At 47.1% G+C, this 22,205-nt stretch overlaps 1 long non-coding RNA gene across 1 annotated transcript in view; it reads left to right on the top strand.

Annotated features, from left to right (window-relative positions):
• The first annotated feature begins 1,099 nt into the window (after positions 1–1,099).
• LOC309523338 overlaps positions 1,100–22,205 on the top strand; it is an 892,159-nt gene continuing 871,053 nt past the window's right edge. The window contains exon 1 of the long non-coding RNA XR_014215308.1: positions 1,100–1,513. This is a non-coding gene — a long non-coding RNA (uncharacterized lncRNA). The remainder of the gene's footprint in view (positions 1,514–22,205) is intronic.

Genomic DNA, 22,205 nt, shown 5'->3' with positions numbered 1-22,205 from the left:
AAATGAATATAATAACAAATTAAGGTTAAGAAATTAGAGATAAGAACTTGTTGGATAAATATTTGGATTTGGAATACAAGAAGGGGAGGTGAGGGGAAGTCGTGGAAAGAGGTTATTGAAAATGGGACTTTAAAGGTTGAATTCTTTTGTTTTTTGTTTTTTGTTTTTGATTTTCTGTACTATTGGAAACGCTAATAAATATTACTTTTTTTAAAAAAAGAGAAAACTCCTGTTAAACCATTTTGATATCCAGACTGCATATTTACATGCATCAATATCAGAAGACCTGTATCTAGCCGAACCGCCTGGTTATGAGACAGGTTCCAATAGAGTGTTGAAATTAAACAAAGCTCTATATGGTCTCAAACAGGCTGCAAGATCTTGGAACAAATGTTTCCATGAGGCTTTAGTGTCATTTGGTTTCAAGCAGAGTACAGCTGACAATTGTGTTTATGTACGTGGTACAGGCAGTGATCAAGAGTTTTGTCTGATTTTTGTAGATGATGTATTGTATGCCTGTAAAACAGATAAACAAACTAAAAGGTTTGCCAAGCAATTGTCCAGTAAGTTCAAAATGAAAGACTTAGGCCCGGTTAGGACATATCTAGGGTTAGAAGTGTGCTGGGCCCAAGATGGCAGCTGCCTAATTAGTCAGCAGAACAAAGTTAAACAACTACTGACTACATACAGGATGCAGGATTGCAAAGAGGCAGCGGTGCCTATGGATCCAGGTTTCATAAAAACACTTCATATAGATGAGAGTCCTAAATTTGAACATCCTGATGTATATCACTCTGTAATTGGAAGTTTATTGTATCTAGCACAGTGGTCCAGACCTGATATTAGCTACGCAGTAGGCATATTAAGTAGATTGGTCTCAAAACCCACACTAAATGCCTGGAAAGGGGTAAAACAAGTTCTGAGATACCTCAAACAGACAATTGGCTATATGTTACAATTAAATTCTTCCGAGGACGAAATGTTGAGTTGCTACTGTGATAGTGACTGGGGAAATTTGCCAGATAGAAAATCTGTCACAGGACTAGTCATAATGGTTGGTGGAGCTTTAATCAGCTGGCGGTCACACAAGCAAGATGTTGTAAGTGTGTCATCAACGGAATCTGAGTACGCCGCATTGAGTGAATTGTGCAACGAGATGATTTATTTCAAGCATTTGTTAGCAGATTTAAATGTAAATTGTGGAGAACCAGTACGAGTTTACATTGATAATCAAGCTTGTATAACCTTAAGTAAAACAGAGGGTTTCAAATCACGTTCCAAACATATCTCTGTAAAATACCCAAATGTATGTTGCTGTGTACAAGATAATATAATCACATGTACTTATGTATCAAGTGAAGAAAATGTAGCAGATGTATTAACTAAACTATTGGCAAAGATAAAGAACAAGCAAATGTGCAAGGGTTTAGGTTTGCTGGAAAAATAATCTCCTACATAGGTGTTATTTGATGTTAATTGTCCAGCAGAATCTGTGAGGGGGTGTTCAGTTTCTGTTAATTGATTCTCATGGGAACTTACAGATTCTGGCTTCACACAATTAACTCAAGGCAGTGTCAATTTACTCTTGGCAGAAAGCCAAGGTCTGCTTGACCTAGAAACTACTAACTCTGATTGGTTAACGACCAGCACTCAACTCTGTTATCTAGAAATGCTAGCACAGTTTGGTGTTAGGTGTGTTAGGAGTAGAAGTGCTGTGTATGGTAGAGAGAGAGAGAGAAAGAAAGAAAGGATTTATTTTGCTTTGTTTTGTATGCAGAAACTCTGCTGGTTTTATTTTTCCTTTTAATAAATTCTGTAAATAGTTATTCTGAGTCTAGCTGACTAGTCATTTCCACCTCGACTAGCTTCTTCGCTGTGCAGGAAAACTCTGCTACGTTTGGGCTAAAGCCATTAGAGCTATGCCTGACACTTCAAAGTTCCATGAATACTAACCTCCAAATACCTCTCTTTCTCAACCGATGTTAGTCCTGTCTCCTCCTGAAACTCTGTCAAGCTTTCCTTTTCCTCAGGTAGGGCTCTGATCCTCAAATTCATCTGTTTCTCTTTAAGTTCAGTCATAACAAATGTCAGCTTATGTTCATCAAGTTGTCCTTGTATGGATGGGACTCTCTCTCTCTCCAGTTGTATTGCTTTACATTCAGCAGCAAGGGTTTTCTCCTTGACTTCATCCGCAGTTTGCCGTATCAGAGTAGATTCCTGTATCAATTTCTGGATGGTTTCTGTATTGGTATTCACCTTTTGTCCCAGATTATTTAAACTTTCTACAATTAAGTCTATTTTAATATTTGCAGCATCCACTTTCACATTTATCACGTCTGTTTTCTTGTGAAGCTGTTCCAGCGAATCGTTTATTTTCACTAATACGACCGCTAAGGCCTCTTCTGTCGACATTCCGTCTGTTTTTTCCTTTCCATTTGCCATAACACTTAAGAGACCCAAGGTCAATCCCAGAGTCTCACAATTCTTTATCTTGCAGCTGGAAATTCCCCTAGCCCAACTCCTGTAGAGCAACCAATTTCAAAAGCTTCCACTAGGGGAAAACAGTTTCTATTTGTATTAGTCAGTACTGTCCTCTTTTAAACAATGTTCCAATAATCCAAAGTTAGTTTCAGTTTTCAGTTACTTTTACTCCTTCTTTTTTTTTTTAACAGCCGGAAACAGTAGAAACAATGTATTCCCTTGTTTAGCTACCTGTCAATGAACGTTCTAAACGCTGTCAATGAACATTCCAAAAGACATCGATCCTGCTAGCAGCCCGTTTCCAGGGTCTGAGCGGCGGTATTTTAACTCTCTTGACTCTCTCTTACAGGCATATTCAGTCCACCACTTCCCCCCCTCTTCTCCTGTCTCCAAAGGGGGGGTTTAGTTATTTACCGATGGAGATTTAGTCTTTTTACAAAAGGCTTTCCAAGACTTCAGCTTCATTGCTTTAGCTTATTTACAAAAGGGGAGGCGGACTTCCTGTATTGAACCTCCCCGTTTTGATGCCAAATTAAACGTTTAAAAATCCAATTCTCCCACTTCAGCTCTACTCACGGATAATTACTTTAGAGTCAAAATGTCCACAGGAAAAAGTCAGTGCTCTCCGGCAACAGCTATGCGGCTTCGCTCCGTGGAAGAAGCAGACAATTCGAAGCACCGCGCCGCTCACCCCACGTCACTCCGGATCCCCGAAACCGGGTTTCCCCACGAGTAGGGGAGGCGCAAAAGGTGCCCGCCGAATCCCATGTTCACAGGCTTCTCCCGCCTGTGATTTTTACGGGTCTCCGCCTTCGCCGTGGCGGTACAGACCCAAATTCCCACGGGGCAAATTCCTCCCGATCAGAGGAATTCTGCCATTGCCGGAGGCACCAACCCGGAAGTCCGCCATCAGGGTCTTTTCCAGGGAGTCTTCTCTTCTCATGAGGTGGCCAAAGTATTGGAGCCTCAACTTCAGGATCTGTCCTTCCAGTGAGCACTCAGGGCTGATTTCCTTAAGAATGGATAGGTTTGGGACTCTCAAGAGTCTTCTTCAGCACCATAATTCAAAAGCATCAATTCTTCGGCAATCAGCCTTCTTTATGGTCCAGCTCTCACTTCCATACATCACTACTGGGAAAACCATAGGTTTTACTATACGGACCTTTGTTGGCAAGGTGATGTCTCTACTTTTTAAGACGCTGTCTAGGTTTGTCATTGCTTTTCTCCCAAGACGTAGGCGTCTTTTAATTTTGTGGCTGCTGTCACCATCTGCAGTGATCATGGAGCCCAAAAAAGTAAAATCTCTCACTGCCTCCATTTCTTCCCCTTCTATTTGCCAGGAGGTGATGGGACCAGTAGAAAAATATATAAAGAACAAGCTAATAGTGACAGGTACATTCATTATCAGAATGAGAGTATACACCGGGAAATGATAGAAAACCAAGTTACACTCTTTTAATTTATGTTAATAAATAGATGAGAAAATAAAAGAGATATTAAAAATATAAATTGAGTTTAATGTCTGTAAAGATATAGAATACAGTGGTACCTCGGGATGTGAACGGGATCCATTCCGGAGCCCCATTTGCATCCTGAACAGAACGTAAGACGCGACAGCGCGTCTGCATGTGCAGCTTTTCGCCGCTTCCGCGCATGCGTGTGATGTCATTTTGAGCGTCTGCGCATGCGCGAGCGGCGAAACCCGGAAGTAACGCGCTCCGTTACTTCTGGGTCGCCGCGGAGCGCAACCCGAAAGCGCTCAACCTGAAGCGTATTTATCCCGAGGTATGACTGTATTACTTGTAGATGGTTTTTGTTTATACGGTTTATATTTTTGTTTATTCAAGAAGATGTACACCTTATTTGTTATATAAGATTGTCAATAAGGCATCAATAAAATTTAAAAAGAAAAAGGAAAGAAAAGAAATGTTTGGCTCCATAAGCCTGTGACTTTCCCCCTCCCCGATTGATGGCTTTCAAAAATATTCTCTTCATATTGCAATCTCCTACCTTTCTTCTTACTATTAAATCGTCGTCTTATATATAAACTAAAAAAACGAGGATAAGTAACGAATGGTAATTTTAACTGGACAAAACTTCCTGTGACCCGACTAGCGATGTAAGTTTTTTACAATTGTCTTTCAGATATAACATAAATTGTCCCACTCTTTCAGAAAAGTCCAATCCCGCTGGTTCCGGATTTTCCCCATCAGTTTGGCCAATTTGGCATAGTCCAATAATTTCATCTGCTGCTCTTGTCGGCAGCTTTTAAGGCAGAATACTCTTCCTAGAGGCAAATACGGGTTGCCTAAGCGGTGAATAAAAATGATTGCATATTAGGGAAATGTATTCTGGCAACCTCCCTCTTGCAGTCTTTTGAGACTACAACTGACAGCTTTTATTATTATTATTATTATTATTATTATTATTATTATTATTATTTATTTCTACCCTGCCCATCTGGCTGGGTTTCCCTAGCCACTCTGGGCGGCTTCAATCAAAAGATTAAAATACAACAATTAATCAAATATTAAAAGCCACTCTGGCCGGCTTCTAATAATAATAATAATTATTATAATAATTATAACTTATTATTTCTACCCTGCCCATCTGGCTGCACTCTGGGCAGCTTCCAACAAAGATTAAAAATGCATTAAAACATCAAACATTCAAAACTTCCCTAAACAGGGCTGCCTTCAGATGTCTTTTAAAAATAGGATAGTTGCTTATTTCCTTGACATCTGATGAGAGGGTGTTCCACAGACCGGGGGCCATCACCAAGAAGGCCCCCTGCCTGGTTCCCTGTAACCTCGCTTCTTGCAGGGAGGGAACTGCCAGAAGGCCCTCAGGAGAGGGATCCCGGTGTCCGGGGTGGAGACACTCCTTCAGGACTACTGGGCAGTCGAGGGCTTTCAAGGTCTGCACAGAAACTTTGAATTGTGCCTCAAAACATATTAGGGGCCAACGTAGGTCCTTCTGAAACCAGTGTTATGTGGTCTCAGTAAGACTTGAATTGAAATCTTTTATTTTACAGAAAAGTTCAACCTTGCTGGAATCCTCTTAATATTGACAACCAGAGGAACGTTTCCTCTGCTGGGCTGTTGAAAGCATTCAAGGTCCACACCGACAGTTTGAATTGTGCCTGGAAACGTCCTGGGAGCTAATGTATGGTCTCAGTCAGACTTTATTTTACAGAAAGGTTCACCCTCGCTGGCATCCTCTTAATGCACTTTGAATTTTGCCCGAAAACGTACTGGGAGCCAACTTAGGTCTTTCAGGACCGGTGTTATATGATCTTGGAAAGACTTGATTTAAATCCTTTTACAGAACGGTTCAGCCTTGCTGGCATCCTCTTAATAGTGACAACCAGAGGAAAGTTTCTTCTACTGGGCCATTTAGGGGTTTCAAGGTCTGCACTGCCCCTTTGAATTGTGCCCGGAAACGTCCCGGGAGCCAATGCAGATCTTTCAGGACCGGTGTTATATGGTCTCTGTCAGACTTTCTTTACAAAAAGGTTCAACCTTGCTGGCATCCTTTTCATATTGACAACCAGAGGAAGGTTTCCTATGGCTTTTGATGTCCTTCAGATGCCAACTGGGCACAGGGCTGTCTTACAACCAGCAACTCATCTTGCAACTGACTTTCTGCTACCTCTAACACAGACCAACGACAAGTCCAATGTGGAGGATGAAGGTGTCAAAGAAGACGAGCTGAGCCTCGAAAAGCAAGATCAGCCTGGTAAGGGGCAGCCCTGCGACTTTTTATCACAGTTTAAATCCCTAGTCAGGAAAACTTGAATTAAAAATCTCTTTCTTTACATAAAGGTTCAGCCTTGCTAGCATCCTCTTCATCTTGACAAGCAGAGGATGGTTTCTTTTTTGGAATGATAAATTTCCAGAGTAGTTTTTACTGTTATATCAAAAGTGACTGATTTGGTTCTACTCTTAGAAAGACATAGACAGATGATTATGAAATGATGGTGAGGAAGGAGAAAATGAATCATTTCCTTCATCACAATTTAAACCATTTATTTAACTAAAGCAATAATATGATAATTACAATAATTTAACTACTACTACAGTGGTACCTCTAATTACGAACTTAATTCGTTCTGGAGGTCCGTTCTTAACCTGAAACTGTTCTCAACTAGAGGTGTGCTTTCACTAATGGGGCCTCTTCCTCGTCTTCCGCCCTCTCCCAAACCATTTTGCCATTCCCAAATATTTCAGAGCAGTGCCTTAGGTCAAAACGAAACCAAATGTATTTTTGTATGATCACTCTTTTCGTTTTGGCAGAGACAATCCTTTGGACAAGCATGATGATGCTGGGTTTCCCCCCCTGTGCAAACCAATGCCTGTTGAATGCTGTATGTAAACACATATTCACTGTTAAATGAATTTTCCAGTTGAAAGCAGCCTGCGGTTGGTTTTTAACAGATGATCCAAAACTGTTGCTGTCGGCAGGGAGGAATGCAGAGATTTTGAAACTGACTTTGTATTGACCTGTTCTTGGTCTAATAATAATAATAATAATAATAATAATAATAATAATAATAATAATAATAATAGATTCAGGTAGGTAGTTGCGTTGGTCTGATGCAGTCGAAATAAATTAAAAAATTGTCCAGCAGCGCCTTAGAGACCAAAGAAGATTGTTCTGGGTATAAGCTTTCGTGTGCATGCACACTTCTTCAGATACACTGAAACAGAAGTTCCCAGAACCTTATATATAGAGAGAGGGTGGGGTGGAGTTTTCTTCACAATTACTGTTAAGAGTTTGGGTGTAATCTTCGACATCTATGGAGGTGCAGGTTGCAGCTATAACAAAGGTGGCATTTTTTCATCTCTGCCAAGCTAAGCAGTTGGCTCCTTACCTCTCTCACACTGACCTAGCCACTGTGATCCACACAACGGTCACCTCCAGGCTTGATTATTGTAACTCGCTCTACGTGGGGCTGCCCTTGAGACTGACCCAGAAACTCCAGCGGGTGCAGAATGCTGTGGCGAGACTCCTTATGGGGTCCTCACTGTGGGATCACATTCACCTGGTGCTATACCAGCTGCACTGACTCCCGGTGGAGTACAGGATCAGGTTTAAGGTGCTGGTTTTAACCTCTAAAGCCCTATATGGCCTAGGACCCTCGTACCTACGGGACCGCTTCTGCTGGTATGTCCCACGGAGGACCTTACGGTCTTCAAACAAAAACATCTTGGAGATCCCGGGCCACAGGGAGGTTAGGTTGGCCTCGACCAGAGCCAGGGCTTTTTTTGGGAAAGGCAAAGTTGTTCAGCTTTAGGAAGCAAATGAATGGATGAAACGGAAGGAATGAATGAAACGGAAGATATGAATAAATGAAACCAAATTAGCATAGCGATATACACAGAACATAATAGGAAGCAGTGGTTGTTGAGCTATTTCTATTCTTTTATTCTTTTTTTAAAATTTTGGGCGGGAGGAGATCCCTGAGGGGCCAAAGATTGACCAGGAACGCCCCGCAATCTACCAGTAGATCGTGATCTACCTGTTGGACGTTCCTGTTCTACATGATTCTGTTCCATAGACATGGTACAGCCTAGTTTGCGGGACAGGAATGTTTGGAAATCAGGCACAAAATCAAAATCAATTGGGCATTTCTCTGAAAAGTGGCCTTTGTCCCAAATTTCTTGGCATCTTCCGGCGTTGTGAACCTCTGCCTTTTCCCCTTGAAGAAGGAGATGCCCTCTGGGAATTCCCACCTATGTACTATCGAATTTCCTTTTAGGGCTTCCACAACAGGTTTATATTTCTCTCTTCAATCGCCTGGTTGGGATTATCTTTTTTTTTTAAAAAAAATAATTTTTATTAACAGGCCAATCACATCACATTATCCAAATCACATTAGTTCCAAATTATACAGCCAAATTTTAAATTTTGTTGGGGGTACCCATACATCAAGCTCCGCACGAGTCCAAACATCACTTATGTTACTGCTTTAATTAGACAGTTCTATCCAGTTCAATCCAGATAGTCCTTTATTACTTTCTTTCTCTTCTTGTTGTTATCGTATATTCCTTTCTTTGCGATCTCTGATAATTTTCACAAGCAGATTGAAAACAGGCATCCTTTGTGTGGGTTTTGTACTCTTCAAAGATCATATCACTCAGGGACAGCCTCTGTTCAACGCTTCCAAAAAATAAATTAATTAATCTTCGGTCTGTCCTTTACTTTTCTCAGGCTTGCCAAATAAATCAAATGAATCAGGGGGCTCTGTCAGGTCAAGCTTGCGTTTCAACATTCCTTCTCTTTCGAATGATCCTGATTCTCCTCCCCCTGTCCTTCTTTCTCCGGCAAGCCTGTCTTGGCGAGACGCCATTTTTTAACTGCGTCATGAAAATTTTCCTCTTTCTCACCGTTCACCAATCCTCTCTCCTGTTATAATCCATCCCACACAGTTCTTTAATTCCTGCTTGTGATTAGTGAAAACACAACGATCTTATTTCTATCTGGGGTGAAGGGTTATTAATATCACATCGTGCAAAGAAAAAAAAAGTTTTTTCCTCCACCCCCCCCTTCATTCCAAACATACAGTCTCTTAATGGTGATTCATCAGAAGATTTACTTATCCGTCCGTCACTCCCGGTCACAGAGATCCATTAATCAGCAGTCTTATCTTATCTTATCTCTCGAACATTACTTGATATATGTGCTTCAGCTTCATTCCAATCGATGTTTCCAATTATAATTCTGAGCTGAAGCAACCAGCACGCGCTAATTGGAATCGGCGTCAGGAAGATCTGACTTCACCGAGGGCTCATGCCAAGTGTTCAGCACCCCCATCTCTCGGATCAGGGGGTGCATTGTGAACACCGCTGGCAAGGCAGCGCCCCCCCCATCTCCTGGGGGGGTAGGAAGACTGCATACTTCCCATAGCAGCCCCTTAATTACCTCGTATGGGTCAGAGAGATGTTATTGTCGGCCATCTTCCAACGCACCACATGGTCGCCCCCCCCCCCGGTTGGGATTATCTTATGGATAATGATCATCTCATTTTCTTTTTCTTTTAATATAATATTGATTACATTTTTTCTTTTTCCCTTTATAACTGTGATCTGAACTGGCAGTGATCTACCCCCTTTCAGGTCAAAGTTGCTGAGCTTTGAGGAGGAAAGCACCATTTTTAAGGGGGTGCAGGGCTTAAATGTTGAGCTTTTTAAGGGGGGCCAAAGTTGTTGAGCTTCTCTGGGGGGGCAGTGACCTACCAGTGATCTATTGTAGACGTCCAGTCACAATCTACCTGTTGGACATGCCTGCTTTGTAACAACCAAATAAAATTTCTTCATCACATAGATCTTTGCTCAAATTGGGCTTTGACTTCCTCCCGTCCCCCTCCCTGACTTCCAGATGTAATCACTTTTATCTGAGCATTTCTGAATCACCCTGTTTACCTTGTCCCCATACTTATGATCTCATTTTCACCCATTCTGAGTTTTTTCTTGTTACTAGTTAGTCAAACTTTGTCTCTGGTGTCCATCAATGGTTTGATGTTCCCACGCGAGGCTTCCAGGAACGGTGAAAAATAAGGGACTCCTGTCTGTATGGGACCTGCGAAGGTTCCTGCGGTCGGAGTGAAAAAACGGAATACAAACCCAGGCAAGTTGAAGCAAAGCAGCGAAGACGCTGGGCCTTTATTAAAGATTTCTGCGGCAGCAGGGTCAAAGCCAGTCTCGCCAAGGAGGAAAGGAGAAGACTCCAAGCGAGAGATGTTTCTTACTTTTTATACAGTATTGAACCAAGCACATGTGGATTCCCCGTGAGACACTTCATCGGAAGTGATATTGGTAAGAATGGGTGGAGGAAATTGCATGTCACAAACATTTGCGTTTTATTCCTTTGTGCGCATCGAGGGTTTCATTGTGTTAATCTGCGAATGCCAGGTTTTCTGGAGACGTGTCTGGACCGGACTGTGTGATGCTGATCAGATCTGCATATTGACATGCTATCACCTAGGGCAGGGACGTCCAACTCCCAATAGACTGTGATCTACTCCCAGTATTAAAAAAAACTGGCAGTGATCCACCCGTTGTCGTTGGATGGATCAAAGTTGTGGAGCTTTTTGGGAAAAGCCAAGATGGTTGAGCTTTTTTTTTTAGGGCAGCAAATGAATGAATGAAACTGAATATATGAAAGGACTTCCGGGGTGGCGCCATCGGCAATGGCGGACTCCCTCTGAATTGGAGGGACTAGCTCTGTGCGAAACGGGTCCTTTCCGCTACGGCGAAGCGGGGACCCTTTTAAAAATCACAGGCGGATGAAGCCTGTGACCATGGGACTCGGCGGGCACCCTTAGCGCCCCCCCAACCCGCAAAGGAACCCACTAACGTGCTCCGAAGCGAAGAAGGGGAAGTGGCGTAGTGCTGTGAGTCAACTGCTATTTCTGTGGAGCGAAGCTGCACAGCCGTTGCCGGAGAGCACTGCCTTTTTCCTGGGACAATTTGGCTTCTAAAATAAGCACCCATGAGTACTTAAACTTTGAACAATTGGACTTTAAATAAGGACTTGCGAGCAGAAAGGAATTGGACTTAAAATTTTTACTTCAATTTGGTACTGAAACGGGAAGGTCTAAACAGGAAGTCAGCCTTCCGTTTCTTTGTAGACAGAATAAAGCAAAGACAACGTAAACTAGAGCTCAGAAAATCGCTTCTAAAGGATTGGCTTTCATCATTTAAAATTGTTGAGCCCCCCTTCGGCAGCAGGAGAAGAAGGGGGATCTTTTCTGGACTGTTTAAACCTGCAGAAGTGAGTTTAAAGTAAAGTAACTTTCCATCGTCCTGATCCTGGAGCGGGGTGTCAGGAATGAAGTTTGAAGCTCATTGACCAGAGACAAACGCTTTTGACAGATAGCTAAAAGAAGAGAAACATAGTGATTCCATTGTTTCCTTTCGCACCTTAAAGGAACAAATATTGACAAAATATCTGAAAAAAAGGAAACTCTGTTGCTAGACTTGTCTTTAAAAGAAAGATTAAATAGAAGTTTTCCCCCTAGAGGGAGACTGTGAAACTGTAACCAACTCCTGGGAGCTGGCAGCTGTTACAGATTACAATCGTGGGAATAGACATCTGACCTTCAGGACAATGTATTCAGAAGCTCTGTTGTGTGCTTTTTATAAAACAAATGCCCTACTGGAACAGCTACATGAGAAGACGAATTTGATGGCTGATTCGATTAGAAATTTTGAACAGGCAGTGGGAAATTTTGAACAGGCAGTGGGAAAATATGTGGAGCCCACCCAGGAATTAAATCAGGAGTGTGCCCTGACAGAACAGGCCCAACAGGAATATGAACTTTCGGATTTGACAAACGAACTTGGAAAAAGCCAGATTTGGAAAGAAAAAGTTTGGTTTGGTTTGGAAATGGGGGGTTGGATAGACCCTCCTATGCAGGGATGTTTGGACTTTTCAAGTCTGGCAATGGGCCGTGAGATGTTTGGGATTGTGGGGGCTCTTAATTTTGGAGGGATTTTGAAACATGTTGTCAGGGGTTCAGAGACAGAGGCACAGGTGAGGGGGGAGACGGAGAGCGATGGGGAAGAATCCCAGGACAGTGAGGAAGAGGATGACAATGACTTGAGGTCTTCCATGAGTCTCTCAAGTGAATCGGAGGATTCCCAGAAGGGGGCGCCCCTAGTCAGGCCAAGGGGGGTCACAGGGGGGACCTGCCAGGAGCAGGGAAGCAGCAGGGAAACCCCGAGTAGGAGTGGGAGATCGGGGCCGGATTCCCAGCAGGAACGAAGTGAAGAGAGTGGAGTTCCCAGTGTGACACACGGAGCGGAGCAGGATGGAGACAGGGGAAGGAGATCGGGGCAGGACGTCCTGCCGGAAGAGGCGGAGAGTAGTACAGGGAGTAGTGTAAGTGTCAAGAGGAAGGTCAGGGGTAGCGAACGCGCGCCAAGTTCAAATGTGGAGGCGCGCGGAAATGGAGAGAGCCCGGAGGAGGAGCCTGGCCCCAAAGCACGAAGGAGGGGGGAACAGGCATCTGAGGAATCCGCTTCAGGAGAGAGCAGGAGGGAAGGAACCCAGGGGGGCAGAAAGACCCTGCGGAAAAGGAAAGACAGGAAGAGGTGGACTAGCACAAGCCTCTTAAGCTGGTGTAGGGGCGGGACTGATGGAACTGGGGAGTGCAAAGGCTCAGTCAGCGGCTGGAGCCCCAGCGTCTGGAGCAGTCAAGACAAAGCCTCCTAGAGGGAACAGGAAGTGTTACATCTGTGACAGTGGGACGCACATGGCCAAAGAGTGTCCCCAGAGGCTCCGGCAGCACACTGCAGCCTTAGCAACAGTAACTGCAGCAGCACAACCTGAAGAGCAATTTCAGGGAAACGGCAATGCCTGGCTGGAAGCAGAAATGCTGGGGCACAGCCAGGCAAGTCAGTAGGGCAGTCCCCAGCGCTTTTGCAGCCTACAGACCCCCTGCCACCTAAGCCAGTGGTGCAGCTCACTGCAACTCTCCAACTACCTAATGGACGCACCCTAGAAGTCCCCATTACAATTGACAGTGGGAGCAACGCAGACTTCGTGGGGTTGCACTTCGTCAAGCAGCATCGCATAGAGCTCCTACCAGCCACGCTGCCTTTGAACGTCGTCACGGTGGATGGCAGGAAGTTGCTGGGTGGGCAGGTGGTGCAACAGACGCCACCCATGGTGATGCAGATTGGCAATCACCGAGAAATCATCAGTTTCAACGTCACCCGCCTGTCAGACACGCCTATAGTGTTAGGCATGAGTTGGCTGGATAGGCACAGCCCAACCATGGCGTGGTACCAGCGGCAGCTCACCTTCGGCTCGTCATACTGCGCGCAGCATTGCATCCAGACCGGTCAAGAGGAGGAGGGCCCGGAGGAAGGGCAGCAGCTGAGATTCAGCATGGCGCAAGCTGTACCCCTCAAGTACAAGGGGTTTTTGGAGGTCTTCTGCGAGAAGGAGGCTGACCAGTTGCCACCCCACCGGCCCTACGACTGCGCAATTGACCTCTTGCCAGGGACAACGCTACCGACTGCGAAGCTGTATTCCATGTCCGAGGACGAGCTGCAGGAGCTCAAGGAGTTCATAGCTCACAACCTGCAGCGGGGATTCATCCGAGAATCGAAGGCTGTAGGGGGCAGTCCTGTGTTTTTCGTGAAGAAGAAGGACACGCCCCAAAAAAGGCTGATCGTAGACTATCGCTTCATAAACTCGAAAACAAAGCCTGCAGCCTTCCCCATGCCCAAGATTGACGACCTGCTCGGGACGGTGCGGAAAGGGAAGATCTTCACCAAGTTGGATCTCCGTGGCGCATACAATCTCATACGCGTGCGAGAGGGTGATGAGTGGAAGACGGCCATGTTCACACCGTTGGGCACCTACGAATACAGAGTTATGCCGTTTGGTCTCCAAAATGGCTCCCACTTTTTCCAAGCTTTTATGCATCACGTGCTAGCGGGACTCCTCTACAAGAAGTGCGTATGTTTCCTCGACGACATTCTTATCTTCTCGGAATCGCCGGAGGCTCACGAGAGCAACGTTAAGGAAGTCCTGCAGAGGCTACGGGAACACAGGCTCTACGCCAAACTGGAGAAGTGCCAATTCGACGTGACGGAGGTGGATTTTCTGGGCTATAGGCTGTCCGACAGGGGACTAGCCATGGACAGCGCCAAGGTCCGTGCGGTGTTGGACTGGAAGAGCCCGCGAACGCGGAAGGAGGTCCAGAGGTTCGTCGGTTTCGCCAACTTTTACCGCAAGTTCATCAGGGGTTTCGCCAGGGAGACGGCAGCTATCACGGACACTCTCAGCTCCAAGAAGAAGAAGTTCACCTGGACGGACCAGGCGGAGCAGTCCTTCAGGAGACTTAAGAGTCTCTTTGCGTCCGAAGAACAGCTGTTACACGTGAATCCCGGCAGGCCCATGAGGGTGGAAACTGACGCATCTGACAGAGCGGTGGGGGCCGTCCTCTTGCAGGAAGACCCGCAGGGGTACTGGAGGCCCTGTGCTTTCTACTCCCGGAAGCTCAGCAAGTCGGAACAGAACTACACCATCTGGGACAGGGAGTTGCTGGCCATCCACGTAGCTTTCAAGGCATGGAGGCACTTTCTCATCGGAGCCAAGCACACCGTGCAGGTCTGCACGGACCACAAGAACCTAGAGTACTGGCGCACGGCGAAGCTACAGAGCCAGAGGCACATACGCTGGGCGGAGTTCTTTGCGGATTTCGATTTCAGGATAGAGTACATCCCAGGCGACAACAATGTCATAGCAGATGCGCTCTCCAGGAAACCGCAGTATCTCGAGGAAGCGGCACCGGCGGCAGCCAAGCACATTTTTGCACCACAGGCGTGGGCGTGCGCTTCAGCCGCCGTGGACCTGGAGGCGGTGCGGCGCGCGTTGCAGGCAGATCCATTCGCACAGTCCAAAATGGAAGAGGTGCGGAGAGGCACGGCGAAGGACGACGAGTTCCAGATACGCGACGGCCTGCTGACCCGTAAGGGTGCTCTCTACGTTCCGGGAGACGATCTCCGCGCGAAGGTTCTGCAGCAGTTGCACGACGCACCCAGCGCTGGCCACTTCGGCAAGGAAAAGACGACGGAATTAGTGGCCAGAGACTTTTGGTGGCCCCAGATGCGAGGGGAGGTCGCGGAGTACGTCGCCAGGTGTGACACATGCCAAAGGTCCAAGCCAGTGCACCAGAAGCCAGCGGGACTGCTGGAACCGCTGGAGACGCCACTGCAACCGTGGGAGAGGGTGGCGCTGGACTTTGTCACTGATCTGCCCAGTTCGCGAGGCAAGACGGCGGTGCTTGTGGTTGTAGACCTGTTCACCAAGATGGCGCATTTCATTCCTTGTGCGAAGGTGGCGACAGCGGAGCAGACCGCCAAACTGTTCATCGACCACGTGTTCAAGGTGCATGGCTTGCCACGGTCCATTCTGTCCGACAGGGGGCGCCAGTTTGTGTCCAGCTTCTGGCAGAAGCTCCTAGGGATTCTGCACGTCAAAATCAACCTGTCGTCGGCGAGACATCCGCAGACCAACGGCCAAGCGGAGAGGGTCAACGCGATCATGCAGCAGTACCTGAGATGTTACGCCAATCAGCGACCCGCGGCTTGGGTGGATTACCTGCCGATGGCTGAGTTTGCCTACAACAACACGAAGCACGCGTCGACGGGGGTGACGCCGTTCTTCGCTAACAATGGACGGCATCCCAGAACCTTCCCGGGGCTCGTAACGACGGGGGAGGGGGCGCCACAGGAAGCCGACCATTTCGCAGCAGAATTGCAAGAGGTCCATGACGAGCTACGGAGACATTTGGAGCTAGCCAAACAGGCCTATAAGGTGCAGGCAGACAAACACAGGAGGGAGGGGGAAGACATCCAGGTGGGAGACTGGGTATGGTTAGCGGCCCAAGCAATGCCGGCCAAGTCGTTAGCTAAAAAGAAGCTAGGACACAGGCAACTAGGGCCGTACCAAGTTGAGGCCAGGATCAATCCCGTAGCGTTTCGACTGGCCCTCCCCGAAGGTTCCAGAATGCACCCGGTCTTTCATAGGTCGGTGCTCACCCCTTACAGGGCCCCACACAGATTTCAGGAGTCAGGGACGGCACCAGAACCGAGCAGAGAGTCGCCCAAGAGCGGGAGGTCACCTAGGGACGAACCAATCAACGAGGTCACGGAGATTCTGGACTCGAGATGGGGGGAAGAGGGAGTAGAATATTTTCTCGCCAGGGAGGGCGCCCCGGCCAGCGCCAACAGTTGGGTGCCGGACTACGCTTTGGACGAACCCCTCCTCAAGGACGAGTTCCATGCCCTTTTCCCACACAGGCCCATGCCAGCACAGTTTTTCGACGATTGGCTTTTTACACCCACACTTTCCGCCAGCACCTTCCGAGGGTTCTCCTCCGCAGAGGAGACGACGCCAGAGTCGAGCCCTCCAAGGGGATCGTGTTCGGGGGTGGACACCGACCCTTCTTACTGGTGGGACGACCAACCAGAAGAGGACTGGCGCACGAGGTGGCGGATGGGTCCTTGGCAAGCAGACCCCACCCAGGCAACAGGGGGAGGGGAGGACGTGAACATGTTGGGAGAGGACCATGGGTTCGAGCACACAAACAATGAACTGGAAGCAGAGGAGATCGACGTCGACGACCTGTGTCCGGCAGCGACCTCCGCAATGACGGAGCCACCGGAACCTGCGCCCGAGCAGCGGGAGGGGGGAAGGGGGGCTTCGAGGGGGGATGGATGTCAGGGGTTCAGAGACAGAGGCACAGGTGAGGGGGGAGACGGAGAGCGATGGGGAAGAATCCCAGGACAGTGAGGAAGAGGATGACAATGACTTGAGGTCTTCCATGAGTCTCTCAAGTGAATCGGAGGATTCCCAGAAGGGGACGCCCCTAGTCAGGCCAAGGGGGGTCACAGGGGGGACCTGCCAGGAGCAGGGAAGCAGCAGGGAAACCCCGAGTAGGAGTGGGAGATCGGGGCCGGATTCCCAGCAGGAACGAAGTGAAGAGAGTGGAGTTCCCAGTGTGACACACGGAGCGGAGCAGGATGGAGACAGGGGAAGGAGATCGGGGCAGGACGTCCTGCCGGAAGAGGCGGAGAGTAGTACAGGGAGTAGTGTAAGTGTCAAGAGGAAGGTCAGGGGTAGCGAACGCGCGCCAAGTTCAAATGTGGAGGCGCGCGGAAATGGAGAGAGCCCGGAGGAGGAGCCTGGCCCCAAAGCACGAAGGAGGGGGGAACAGGCATCTGAGGAATCCGCTTCAGGAGAGAGCAGGAGGGAAGGAACCCAGGGGGGCAGAAAGACCCTGCGGAAAAGGAAAGACAGGAAGAGGTGGACTAGCACAAGCCTCTTAAGCTGGTGTAGGGGCGGGACTGATTCAGAGGGGACTTCAAACGTCTAGCCTAAGAGACGCGGGGCTGTGCGCCTCGGTTGTGGAACCGATAATGAACTGCAATAAACATCCTTGTATATAAGAAGAGCCTGGCGTTGGTCTTTTGTGAGCTGAGACCTGAGGCAGCCCTGACACATGTCTTTAAATACCACATGGAATTTAGTGTCGATTATGGAAAAGGGGCTGATCTGTCGAGAAGGGTCAAAAATATTGCTAAGCTGGAGTTCCCACGAGTGAAACGAGCAGGAGAAAAGGGAAAATACAGTTACAAATATGAAGAAGAGTTGCGGAAGGGACATGGAAGAGACTTAAGGGCCTCGGATATAAGGATACCAGGTTAATGCGCCAGATCGATGGGATAATAAGGACTGACAAAACACGGGACCAGGAGGAAGGGACGCTGGATGAAGATTGGATTTGTTTTTATTTCTTTTTTTCACTACTAGGACTGTTTTATAAAATTGATGAATGTTAGAAAAATGTTGGAATGAAACTACTTGGATTTAGACAACCTGATTGGGCCTGAACAGGCTGGTTTTAGATCGAATCAGTCAGCGGTCGATCATGTCTTAGTTTTATACCACCTTGCCCGGAAATATTCCGCCCCAAATAGAGGCCAACTTTGTGCGGCCTTTATTGATTTAAAGGCCGCTTTTGACAGCATCCCCAGAGGACTACTTTGGGGAAAACTAGCACAATGGGGAATAGACAAAAGACTTTTGTGGCTAATAACTAAACTGCATGATGGATCGGCCGCTAGGGTGAGAATCACTCCGGCAGGCGACCTCTCAAATCCAGTAACCATCAATAGAGGTGTTCGTCAATGATGTATCCTTGCTCCGACCCTTTTAAATCTATTTATAAGCGATATGAGGGCGCCTCTGATAGATTCTCAAGAAACGATCCACGCCCCCCGTCTTGCCCAATATCGTTGCCCCCTTCTACTCTACGCAGACGACGCAGTGATCCTATCGTTTTCAAGTGTTGGCCTTAGGAGGGCCTTAAAATTTTTTGATGCTTACTGCAAATCAAATTTTCTTACAATTAATCATGCAAAGTCCAAAGTCCTAATTTTCACCAAGAGTCGAAAAACCTATAATTGGAGAATAGACGGGAAAGCCATAGACCAAGTTTTTAAATTTCAATACTTGGGAGTCCTTCTCCAACACAACATGGGCTGGAAGGTCCATCTTGCATATGTATTAAATAGAGCTAAAGCCCTTTCCTTTGCGCTACTGCGTTTTTTCTTTTCAGATGGGGCTTTCCATATTCCATCAGTATTAAAAGTTTTCAAGGCAAAGGTGATTGCAACAATAGCATATGCAATCCCAATATGGGGGTCCTTTGTTAATCTAACCCAATTGGAGGTAATCTAAAACCAACTGCTAAGAAGGTTGCTAAAATTACCCAGGTGTGTAGGCAATACTGCTATACGACTCGAACTAAATGTGACATCTCTAGAAACCACACTATGGAAATGCATCCTCTGTTACTGGTTGGCATTATGGCATAAACTCCCAAATCTCCACTTGATACAGTGTCTCTGGAGAGATGACTTCCCTAGCCCTTGGGCAAAAATAATACATGGGAAACTTGTGTCCTTAGGACTATCTCCATCTGAACTACTAAAATTGGATTTAATTTCTGCCAAGAGAATTATAACTCACAAATTAGAGGAGATCGATTTACAATTTAATATTGCGGCAGGTGGTGGCACCTGTTCGCCGATAAACCTTGGCTTAACACCACCAACGAAACTTCCATCTTATTTAACTACCTTATCTGTGGTGATGCACAGGTATGCCTTTATAAAGGCTAGATTCAATGTTTTCCCATCAAATGTGTTGGGTAACAGACTCTCCAACGGACAGATCTCACTCCTCTGTGACTGTAAAAGTGGATCTATAGAATCGTTATATCATATAATCTTCTGTTGTCCATTACATTCGGCTTCACAGTCCAAGTTTCTGGCCCCATATTTATCGAGAATTGCTGACAGACCTCAGGAAGCCCAAATAATATACTTATTAAACGATGAAGACTCAAGTAGATCCCTTGCAGTCGCTAGATACCTGATTAATGTCTTATTTCATAAGAGGAGAAATGGATCACTGTATGACTCTGACAGCTTAGCCAAACTTAAGAACCATCAATAAGTGCCAGAACTAAGACGCATATCCCCCAAAATCCGAGGGATTTGAATTGCGGTTGACATAGAGGGAGCTTATTGTATATAGTGTTTACTTAATTGAAGTAAAATTGGTTTTATATGGGTGTTTTAACTTGGAACTGTTTAAATTGTTTGTTCATGGATAAATCTTGATGTATTGTTTTAGATATGGGCCAATGGCCGTAATAAATCAAATCAATCAATACTTGGATTTAGTAAAAATGTTTAAAGAATTATGCAAGAGTATTATGGTTATGAGAAGTTGGTAAAAATAAGATTTAAGTTTTAAGTTTCAAGGTTTTTTATAGTAAGATAAGATTAAAATAGTTTAAGGTAATTGTCAGGGAACTGCCATCGGAGGAACAGGTGGTGGAAGGGCTCACGGAGGCTGGGAGAGACACAGCAGCTGAAGCAGGAACCAGCAGGGGGAGAGGTGGGTCTCTGAGGGAAAGCGAGCAAGAGGGAGGACTCAGGGACACGTCCAGCGAGAACAGTGGGGAGGTTTCTGAACCTCCCATAGGGAGACCCACGCCTCGCCGGAAACTGTCACGCCGCGAGTCCAGAAGACGTGTTTCCGTTAAGGAGCTTTTATGCTGGAAGCGATTCCGAAAGCAACCACTGTTGAAATCTGCAAGTGACTAGAGCAGCCATGTCTGAGGGGCTCCGTCACAGACAGAGGTTTGTGGACTTGAACAAACTCTGAGGGACTACGATTTTACGCACAAGCAACTCATCATCCCATCACAGCATTCCGACAGTCTTTGTAAGCTGCCTGTGCAGGAGAAGGCATCATGAGCGACCCAGCCGGAACCGGAGAAGCAGGAGTTGGAGCGGGTCCAAGCTTGGAAGAAAGGTACCGGGTGTTGGAAGTCCAGCTAGCGCTGCAGACGGCGAGGCTTGAGGAGAGGAGGGCTCAGGATGCAGACAAAAAGGGGAAAGCCACCCAGTTCACCAGAAAGGTACCAGGATTGGTGCAGAAGTTTGTGGGGGACCCCAAGGACTACCATGCCTTTAGGACAGAGATGCAATATGCCCTCAATGTGCAGTTTGATGAATTCCCTGACGAGGAATCGCGAGTGGCTTTCGTGATTGGGCATCTTGAAAGGGGGGCGAGAGATTGGGTTAGACCCCTGATGGCAACGAATAATGACGTCCTAAAGGACACAATGAAGTTCTTTCGTGCCATGGATCTGATGTTTTCCAGTGATATTGAGCAGGGAGTGGTGCGCAGACAGCTAATGGCTTGCAAGCAGGGGAGCCGATCTGTCCGTGAGTACTGGACTGAGTTCACCATGCTGGTTCACAGATTGGGGTGGGACTTATCGGCGGAACCCATTCAAATGCTATTTGAAGAAGGGCTTGCTTCGGCTGTGAAAGACGAACTTTCCCGGAGTCCCAGGGCGGTTTCTATGGATCAGCTGACCAAATCTGCGCTGACCATAGGAGCGCGCCAGGAGGCGAGAGCCTTGGAGAGGCGGGAAGGGAAGGGGGAACGTTGGAAGGAGTTCCGCATTCCAGACATTCCAGAGCCAACTTTCCCGCCGGCAGAGCCGATGGAAATCGGAACAGCGCTCGTGCGCACAGTTTCAAAGCCCAGTGAGGGGGGAAAGAAGGAGGGAAAAGGTGCCCGGAAATGCTATCTCTGCCAACAGCCAGGTCACTTTGCCAGAGTCTGCCCCCAGAGGAAGGAATGGCAAGGGATGGTGGGAGCTGTTGAGGGAAGAGAGGAGGAAATACCGGAGCAAGTAAAAGCCAACGCCTGGCTGCCACCGTCGGGGCACAGCAGCCAGGCCAAAGAGCAGTGAAAGTGCCCACGCCAGAACCTCCTAAACCTGCCCTAGTGATAGAAGTGTCGCTAGAGCTGCAAAACGGACACCCTCTAAAGATAAAGGCGCTGTTGGACTCAGGCAGCTCTTGCAATTTCATGAGCAAAGAGTTTGCAGCTGAACACCAGATACAAACGATCCCTTTAAGCAACCCCCTGCAGGTGACCACGATTGATGGCAGGGAGCTGTTGGGAGGAGAAGTCAGCTTGCAGACCGTCCCAATGATAATGAAGGTGGCAAGGCACACCGAACTGATAGCGTTTAATGTGGCCACCTTGGGAGGGGCTCCTATTATTTTGGGGATGAGCTGGCTAGCATTACATGATCCGCTGGTGGGCTGGCATCAGAGAGTGGTTTCCTTTGGTTCAGCACATTGCTTAGAACACTGCAAAGAGGAAAAGGGTTCAGCAGGGGCCCAAGCCACCCTAGCAGGGACGGAAGTAACGGAGAAAGTGAAGGTACCACGACAATACGCAGATCTCAGCGACGTGTTCAGTGAAAGGGAAGCTGACCAGCTACCCCCGCATAGACCCTTTGACTGTCAAATCAATTTACTCCCTGGGGCACAGCTCCCTGTAGGCAAGTTGTATGCCATGTCAGACAGAGAGATGCAGGAGCTAAGAGAGTTCATTGACAAGAACCTGAAGAGAGGTTTCATCAGAGAGTCCAGAGCGGTGGGAGGTAGCCCAGTGTTTTTTGTGGATAAAAAAAACACGGACAAGCCGAGACTTGTGTGTGACTTCAGGGCTTTAAACGCAGTGTCAGAACCAGTGGCCTTCCCTATGCCCAGGATTGACGACATTTTGACCAGGGTGCGGAAGGGAAAGATTTTTACAAAGCT

This window comes from Podarcis vaucheri, assembly GCF_965113315.1.
Source record: "Podarcis vaucheri genome assembly, chromosome: W".
Taxonomy (NCBI): Eukaryota; Metazoa; Chordata; class Lepidosauria; order Squamata; family Lacertidae; genus Podarcis; species Podarcis vaucheri.
This window is presented reverse-complemented; position numbering and strand designations above follow the sequence as displayed.